Raw genomic sequence first — 9610 nt, 5'->3', positions numbered from 1 at the left:
CATACTAGTCTTTTACAAGGTCATTGTGAGCTGTTTCTAGCATTATTTTAAGAATATATAAAAAAATATAATAAAAAAAAACCTATTTTGATAAGAAAACAATGTATATACATCACTAAAATACCCACATCATTATTAAGGGAAAACTATTAATAATTGAGACGTTTACAGAGATGATACAAAATTACAAATAACACTGAACTCTGATGGAAAAAGCTCAGGCTAATTCTCAATTATTACCGGTAATATGTGATGCTGAAACCCCTTTACATTATTTCTTTGAAAGGCTAATCGATAGAACCGGGACAAATTTGTCACTTTTGAGTACTATACATTAATTAGTCCTTATTTTTTGTAGCATATTCACCAAACATACATCATTGTCTTATAAAGAAAAACGTTATCCATATTACCATCATTTGACATGATGTCAAGAGCGGTGAAAATTCTGACCCGACTGATCTGGACCTAATATATATATATATATATATATATATATATATATATATATATATAGGGCTTCCACTAAGGGATCCCTTTTTTTGGTCTTTTATAGGGATAGGCATTATACCAACTTTTCGATCATATTTTCACATCTTAACCGTTCAGTTTTTAGGTCCTAATGTATAGATCACTTCTGCAAATTTTCAGCCAAATTGGTGATCGTTAAGATATCCAAAACTGCAATTTACACGAACGGACCGAATCTGTCGAACCGGAACCGTTCGTGTTTATAATGGTAAATTGCAGTTTTGGATGCCTTAACGATCATCAAATTGGCTGAAAATTTGCAGAAGTGATCTATACATTAGGACCTAAAAACTGAACGGTTAAGATGTGAAAATATGATCGAAAAGTTGGTATAATGCCTATCTCTATAAAAGACCAAAAAAAGGGATCCCTCATTATAAGAGCCATATATATATATATATATATATATATATCCATTAGGGAGAATTCCACAAATGGTCACTCAACTATGACTCATTCGACACTTTGGTCACTGAAGTTTCAAATATATCACTTTAGTCACTCAACTATTACACTGTCAATCACTTTAGTCACCTAAGGAGTTTTTTTTTTTTTTTCACTTTAATCACTTCTCCCAATCATCCTAATACATATTTCTCAATTTTTCACAATTGGTTGGATGAAAATATCATTAATATTGTAGCAAATAATTTTTTGTAATGAAAATATTAACAAAGTGACTAAGGTGATTAACAGTGTAATAGTTGAGTGACCAAAGTGTCGAATGAGTCATAGTTGAGTGACCATTTGTGAAATTTTTCTATCCATTAAGAGATTCTTTTTTTGGTCTTTTCTAGGGATAAGGCATTAGACCAACTTTTCGATTACATTTTGCATTCTCAACCGTTAAGTTTTTAGGTCCTAATGTGTAGATCACCTTTGCAAATTTTTAGTCAAATCAGTGATTGTTAAGATATCGAACTAGATTAAATCAATGGACAAACCGAATCTGTCCAACCTGAACCATTCATACATATATTTGCAAATTGCAGTTTTGAATGCTTTAACGATAATCAATTTGGCTGAAAATTTACAGAGGTGATCTACACATTATGACCTAAAAATTGAACGGTTGATATATCAAAATATGACCGAAAAGTTGGTCTAATGCCCTATCCCTAAAAAAGACCAAAAAAAAGGATCCCTCAGTAGAAGGGTCCTATCCCTAAAAAAGAACAAAAAAAAGGATCCCTCACTAGAAGGGTCCTCTGTGTGTGTGTGTGTGTGTGTGGACACACACATAATGCTTCTCTACTAAGGACCTCCACATATATTAAAGGGCTTTTATCAATTTACCCTATTTCTAGAGATTTTTTTCCCACTTACCCTATTAAGTTTTTTTAATTCCCTCTTACCGAAAACACTCTAAGGAGGTCTTCCCTAATACATTCTATTAAGATTTTTTTTGTTTTTTATTTTTTTTTTAAAACCATTTTACCCTCACCCCTTTGTTACTTATAGAGAGAGAGAGAGAGAGAGAGAGAGAGAGAGAGAGAGAGAGAGAGAGAGAGAGAGAGAGAGAGATAAACCATAGAAGACTTCGCCGAAGCCTGGTCACTGGCTGCCAGAATCAGGCCAACTTTTGCCTGATTCCAGTTATCAGCTGCCGCCCACCTGAATTTTATGAAAATCTCACCTGAAAAGGTTTTTTGCTCCTAATAGACCTCTATTGCCTCCCAATAGACGACTATCAGCTATGTATTGCCCCCCAATAGAGGTCTATTGCCCCTCAATAGGACTTTCAGTCTCCAGAATAAGAACTAATCTCCTAAAATTTAGACAAATAAAACTTTGATTACATAAAAAGGAGATTACATCTTTTAAACGTCTATTGCCCTCCAATTGACATCTATTGCCCCCCAATAGACATTCAAAACTTTTTCTTTTCTTTTCTTCTGTCCGGTTACTTAAAAAAAGAAAAAAAAAATATGTTTTGGGCACCCAGAAAATGATCTGGGTACCCATGTCCTCAATGGTAACCAGATCACCGGAGCGAGGAATCGAACAACTTCAAGGAAGAACTCAAACCCAGATCTCCACCACAGCACCACCAATACCCGTCGTTGTGTCAATCACTGAGCCTCGGAACGAAACCCCAAGCCCCGACTCCAGCTTCCTCACCAATTCAAAATTCAAACTCATCGTGATCTCCGTTGGAAAATCTTTGAGCTCAAATTTTGATTCCCTCCGTCGATCTCTATGAAGTGATATCGACGGAGGAGCTAAGCCTGCCCAATTATAGAGCACTGCAACAATTTTTACTCTAAAGCAGTTGTATTCCATCTAAGCTCCATCTTACTTCCAACGATGCTCCGACTCAGATGAAGAGCAGGTCCCGGCGATCTGTACGTACAGAGAGAGAAAGAAGTGTGCAGATCGGAGAATAGAGGATATGAGAGAGAGAGAGAGAGAGAGAGAGAGAGAGAGAGAGAGAGAGAGAGAGAGAGAGAGAGAGGACTGCATGTAATCAATTAATTAAATCAAGGGCAAAATTGTCATTTTACTTTAAACAGGGTAAATGGGAATAAAAATCTGTAGCTGGGGTAAGTGGGATAATCTTTGCTCATTTTGGTGCTTTGGGTCAAGGATCTTACATTAAAATATGCAGATTTCCTTGATAGATTCACTTTTTAATCGCATATCCATATCTTGACCATTCAATTTTTAGGTCCTAATGTGTAGATCATTTTTGCAAATTTTCAGCCAAATTGATAATTGTTAAGGCATTTATAACTATGATTTGCAATTATAAACATGAATGGTTCAAATTAGATAGATTCAGTTTGCTCATTGATTTAATCTAGTTTGATATCTCAACGATCATCAATTTGGCTGAAAATTTGGAGAATTGATTTATACATTAGAACCTAAAAACTGAACAGTCGAGATGTGGATATGCGATTGAAAAATGAGTCTATCAAGAAAATATGCATATTTTAATATATGTGGAGATCCTTAGCAGAGAATCACTACACACACACACACACACACACACACACACACACACATGCATATGCCTACATGAATCAACGTGATATATAGTGCTATGGAAACAAACAAACTATCTGACGATGGTGGTGACTGCTTCATATGAACTTAAAATTTGTTGGATGTATAATCTGTAACAAGGACATGACTCATGTGTGTGTGTGGTAGGTGATTCATCAACATGTCTAAGCTTTGCACTACTTTCAGTTTGTTTGGTGGGTTGAGTCAATTGATAGCATATATTAAAAAGTAGCCGTTGTAGGGGCGGAATTAGGATTTGATATTTGGGGAAAGGGGGATTCAAGACATAGTATATAAATTTATAATATTAAATTTCACAAAAAATTAATATTTTGTGTATTTTTCTTGTAGAAGATGTTCATCTTCAAATCAAGAAAATGTATAAACTCCTAAACTCATATAAAAATTATAAATGTTCAAGTAAAGAAAGTAATAACTTATTCATTTATTATTTTACGTTTTCTTGGTAATTTAATTACTTACTATTTATCAAATAACAGAAATCAATAACTTTACTTATTCAGGTATATAGACCAATGATGAAGTAGTGTTAGCTCAGTGGTTAGAGTGCCCACACTACTACACAAAAGGCTTCACACGACGGTTTAAAACTGTCGTCTCACGTTTTGCATTTTCGTGGTCTATCAAGACGTCGTCTGATGAAACGTTGTCAGACGACGGTTTTCAATCGTCGTATACCGATCATTGGGTCGACGGTTTGTAGCTGACTCCGTCGTCTGATGGATCGGCAGATCTGCCGAGATGCTGTCGACAGAAATATGTCTTGGTGTGACTTCTACTCATACCACGGCTTTAGGATTCCAACGTGGTGTGACTTCCACTCATACCACGGTTTTAGGATTCCAGCGTGGTGTGACTTCTACTCATACCACGGTTTTTAGGAATCCAGCCTTGTCTCTTTGTTGTTCAGAAGTCAGTTTTTATTTTTAAGACGTTGTGTAAATTGTATATACACGACAGTTCTTCCAGCATAAAATGTGGTGTGATGACTTAAAAATTCAGTGCAAGTGTGCTTTCACACGACACATATAACTCGAACTATTGTACCATGACATTTGAGACCATGATATCAATACAAACCGTCGTCTGAATTGTAGAAATTTTGTTTGATTGTACCCTAAAAACCTCATCAGATGACATATTTTCCTACTATTGTTGTAATGGTAAAATTCAGATTCTGGAAGCAAAAATGACCAAAAGAAAAGTAATTTAATCATAATAGAAAGCTGTTATAATCCCATAGCAATCTAAATAGATCCGATGTATCCACAAAATAAGGGATCACATCTTTGAAACTCTTATAGCAAAATACATCCACAAATGTACCTAAAAATGTCACATAATCACATCTATAGGAGAACTGCAATTAAGGCCAACCCAAAAAAGACCAACTTCTAGCCTCAGTACAACTTCTAGCTAAACAAATTTCTCTTTATCACTTCAAAAGCTTTCGTCAATGCGCCACCTTCCACATGATTGTCCAGTTTATAAATAGCCTTCAAACTTGGATCATTGTTTTTAGAACAAAACCACCACGACAAACTTGGCCAGAAATGTGCTTTTTAAAGATAGGTTTCCACTTCTCCCTGCAGAACAAAACCACCACGTCAAACTTCATGCCTCAAAAGGATACTGAATTGTCACATTTTCCTTTTACCACCAAGGTTCTCATAGCAATGTAGATTGCTGGAATTGTGCATCTATAGATTAAGAAACAGTTTGTGGTACGCACTGATCTAAATTTTTTTTTAACTTGTGATGATCCAAAAGACAGAAATAAACTAGTGCCAGCCTTCGCCGGACAACAATATGAAATCAACATTTGAATATCCGTAATATAGAGATATTAGCATCCAAATATACAAAAGACAACAGAACAAACTAGTGCTAACCTTCTGCACTTGAAAAGATGATTTCCAGAAAGGGAAAAGAACAAAGTAAAAGTCCATACAGTCTATTCTAAAAGGGAGATAGCAATTACTATTATGGTTCATGGCTTTATACATGCATTAGCTTCGTAATAGTCCATATACGGATACATGGACAGAGTTATGAATCTGCTCTATCATATGCAGACTTGCAGAGTGCATATGTATATTAGTTGAAGCATTGCCTCATCCCCACAGAGTAATGAGTATAATTAGTTTTATACAATTGTTGGTAAACAATGCTACCGAATGTCATTATTTCAAAGGAGATACATAACCAAAGGTTCATTATAATAGAATAATTAATCTGAGCATACAAGATTACAACCTGTCAATTGATTACACTCCCATTCACAAAGGCCAAAAGGAGCAATTCAATTAATCAAGTCCTATTATTCTCATAAAAAAAAAAAATTAATCAAGGCCTATTATTCTCATAAAAAAAAAAATTAATCAAGTCCTATCCAAAACTGCTGAATATCATTATTTCAAATGAGATACATACATTAAGCAAGTAGCAAACGAGCAAAGTTCCAAACTCCAGGAGGACCAACACAGAACAGTCCAAAAGTATTTAAATAATGTCTTCAACAATCAAAGAATCAGAAACTTACGAATGAGAAACACAAGACAAAACAGCCAAACAGCTCCAAGAATCAGAAACACCAAAGCCCAGCAACATCTTCAACAATCAAAGAATCAGAAACTTACGAATGAGAAACAATTCAGCTTATTATGAAGTTTGAAGAGTACAAAATTAAAAGGGCATAAGTGTGCTAATATCTGAGACAGCAGTATAGCCAAATAGCTATACTTTAGTATAGAACTTCTCTATGTCTGAGACAGCAAAAATCATATCAAACCATCAATTTCTTTCCTACTAGTCAACGGTTCTATATACTAATCAAAACAGCCAAATAGCTCCAAGAATCAGAAATACCAAAGCCCAGCAACTTAACAAGAGATTCAGAGACTCACTGAGCTTGAAGAACCCAGAAATTGAACCAAGTCTTCTGCTTTGTTGCTTGATAGCTTGAAGAGGAGTCAAAGCGAGCAAACTAAGAGTGAAGAGCGGGCACCTTTGACTGGAAAGTGAAAACCCAGAGAAAGAGTTTGTGAGATTGTGAGAATCATGATTCATGAAAGCCAGAAATTCGATTGAATGTTCTAAAACCCAGAAGTTCGACTTACCAGCAAGGCAGTAAATCAGCAATGTCACTGTTGTCACGGCGTCACCGGCGACTCGTAGTCGGAGAAAGGCTGATAATAGATGGCCCGTGCGGCCGTGATGTAGAGAGAGAAAGGAGAAACGAACTTCATCACACCCAGAACCCTATCTTCGATTTGGGTAAATTGGGATTAAGTATGAAGAGTTAAAATATAAAAAAATAAAAAGGGACTGAAACGCCTAGTCGCCGACCCGCCCAGGACCGCCCAGCAATGCCTAGGCCGCCTAGGCGGCCGACTTTCTGCCCAGCGCCTAGCTTGCTCGACTAGGCCAAAATCGGAACGGGCGCCTAGGCCGATTTTTAGAACCTTGTTAATTATCACTCATCAAGACTTACTATAGGATAGGATCCAGAGGCATGATGGGTACTTGGGGACTTAAATACCTTCAAACAAGCAAAAATTCCTTAAAGGCCATAGCTACAACCCAGCTGAAAGAATCACCAAGTGCATAGATTAAATACCAATCAACCAATAAACAATCAACAAAAGGAAGCTTAATAACAGAATAGCACCAGGATGATGAAGCTTATAGAAATCACAAACTTCCTGGAATGAGAATGTAATAAAATTTGTATACAATAGACATACCTTAAGTACCCTTTTTCCTCTAAAGCTCAGTTGCCCATCTTGAATCTCATGCTTCAGGACATTAACAAGATCAATAGAGCTATCGCAAGATTTCAGATACCCTGCATAGTAACTGAATCTCCAGTTTTGAGCTCAAATCGAGCAAGTTGATAATCCTTTTAGAGAGTAGAAACTAGAAAGAGATAAGAATAGTAGGAAATAGACATGAAGACAAATAATAAAAGCTTTGAGACAAATAGAGTGCCAAGTAATTTACAATCACCTTATGAGCTTTTCTCTGGGGCATTTTCACGAACACCTTTCGGTGCATTCTTCAAGTTTCTTCCCCACAGCCTCTAAGTCTTCCCTGACATCTGGCTTGTACTCAAGATTCAAATCCAACTCCGAAACTTTCAAAAAATTCAATATCAAAGCCCAAAATGCACACACAAATATGAAACAACCTGATCGGTTTCCTCCCATTAAACACAGCATCTGGTCTCACAAAAAAAAGGTTTTTCCACGACTTAATGCAACCACCGAATAGATACACATCTGCCTCACTGCAACCCAACAAATTCAATTACCATCAGAATAAAAATCTCAACTTTTCATTCCCATATGCAAATTCAGCTACACATTCAATAACCAAGGAGGCTTACTATTTGATGTCAGTAATCACTTCTGCAATCACGCCTAAAAGCCAAAATTGCGTAAAGTCTGCCGAACTCTTACCCAATTCCTGCAAATAAAAAATGTTAATCATATACCCAAAATCATTGACAACCCGAAACCAAGCTCAAAATGCCCAAATTTTTACCCGAAATCAACACCCAAATTTTGACCCCAAATCAAACGCCCAATCGAAGTTACCAGATCCGAGAGGATGAGAACTTACCAGATTCTAAGACAAATCGTGGATTATTCAGGGATTGGTACTAGAGAGATCTCAAAGGCGGTAGATTCGTGGCTTAGGGCTTCAGGGATGGGTACCAGAGAGATCTCGGAGGCGGTGGATTCGTGGTCAAGGGCTTCGGAGTCGGGGATTGGGAAAGAGAGTGTCAGAGTAGCAGTGGAGTGTTGGAAAGAGAGTGAATGCTACCACGAGAGTTGGGTACCAGAGAGTCGGGGTGGTTGTGGAGTGAGTCGGACAGCGAGAGAGTCAGAGTGAGTTGGAGAGAGAGTCGGGGTGAGTCGATCTGTGGGGTTTTGTGGAGTGAATGCCGTGTCGGGGTATAGGTGTGGGCTGGTCTAAGCCAAGGCATTAGTTTCGGAAAAAAGTCTTCTCTAGCCTTCTAATAATTTGGTCTGAATGGATATATGCTAGTGTAGTTGTCTAGCTAGCTAGGACACGACCATTAATGTTGATTCACATATATGTACGAGGCATCAGACCATGGTTTTCCACATATATGTTGTCTGAATGCCACTTTAAAATTTTCAGTTTTGCCGCCTCTTGTTGCCCGGTAAGAGGTAAATGGATTTGGGGGGGGGGGTGAATGGAGGGAAATGTTAGAGGTAATGTTGGTGGACATGTTTTGCACTTGCAAATCTATGAATTCATACCACGGTTTTAAACAAACCGTCGTATCACCACTACATGCTGAGGAATACCAAATTGTGAGAAACTTGCTGCCTCTATAATAATTTAACCTGACACCACGCTTCCATTTATAAACGTCTTCTGAAGCAATACATAATTCTAGCATGAAAAACACCCGTTGGTTGAATTCATATTAGAAGACGGAAATTTTACAACCGTCGTCTCAATAATGAGAAATGATTCACACCACGGAAAATAGTGTAGCGTCGTATGAGAGGTGTCGTGTGATTTAAATAAAGAGAAAAAAAAATTGAATCGTGATGCCATTGGATTAAGGAAAATTGAAATTTGGAGAGAATTGAATCGTGCTTTCATTGATAATAGGGGCATCTTTATATAGAGGATTACAATATATAGAATCAGAGTTGTACAAGGAATGTTAATCGTACAATTAATTGGATATCTATGAATATCTTCAAAAATATCTCTAATTCTAAACCCTATTACAACTAGGTCAAGTAACCTAGAGTTTGGGTCAGACACATATTCTGGATTTACTTGAACACTCCCTCTTCTGTCGCCCAAACGTGGTGCTCCTCTCGTTGCCTCATTAAAAACCTTGCCTTGTAAACCTCGGTCAAAGGGGAAAAAGAGCACAATACACCTTTCACGTTTCGAGACCATACATGTAGACATCTCCCTCTAATGTCTGCATTTCCCCCTGATGACTACGGTCATGGGAGTTAGGATAACTTCCGCAAGCGATGCTACTAACATGTTT

The 9610-nt window shown here is 37.1% G+C and overlaps 1 long non-coding RNA gene across 2 annotated transcripts; it reads right to left on the bottom strand.

The window, feature by feature from the left end:
* Positions 1–4854: 4854 nt before the first annotated feature.
* On the bottom strand, positions 4855–7695 carry LOC121051278. Of its 2 annotated transcripts, none has more exons than XR_005805444.1 (3): positions 7570–7695; positions 7308–7419; positions 4855–5147 (listed from the first exon to the last, which is right to left on the bottom strand). It is a non-coding gene; the product is annotated as an uncharacterized LOC121051278 (long non-coding RNA). The 2 variants fall into 2 exon arrangements; XR_005805443.1 differs by lacking the exon at positions 4855–5147 and adding an exon at positions 7127–7147.
* Between the last annotated feature and the right edge of the window lie 1915 nt (positions 7696–9610).

The sequence above is a fragment of the Rosa chinensis genome, chromosome 2 (assembly GCF_002994745.2).
Source record: "Rosa chinensis cultivar Old Blush chromosome 2, RchiOBHm-V2, whole genome shotgun sequence".
NCBI lineage: Eukaryota > Viridiplantae > Streptophyta > Magnoliopsida > Rosales > Rosaceae > Rosa > Rosa chinensis.
This window is presented reverse-complemented; position numbering and strand designations above follow the sequence as displayed.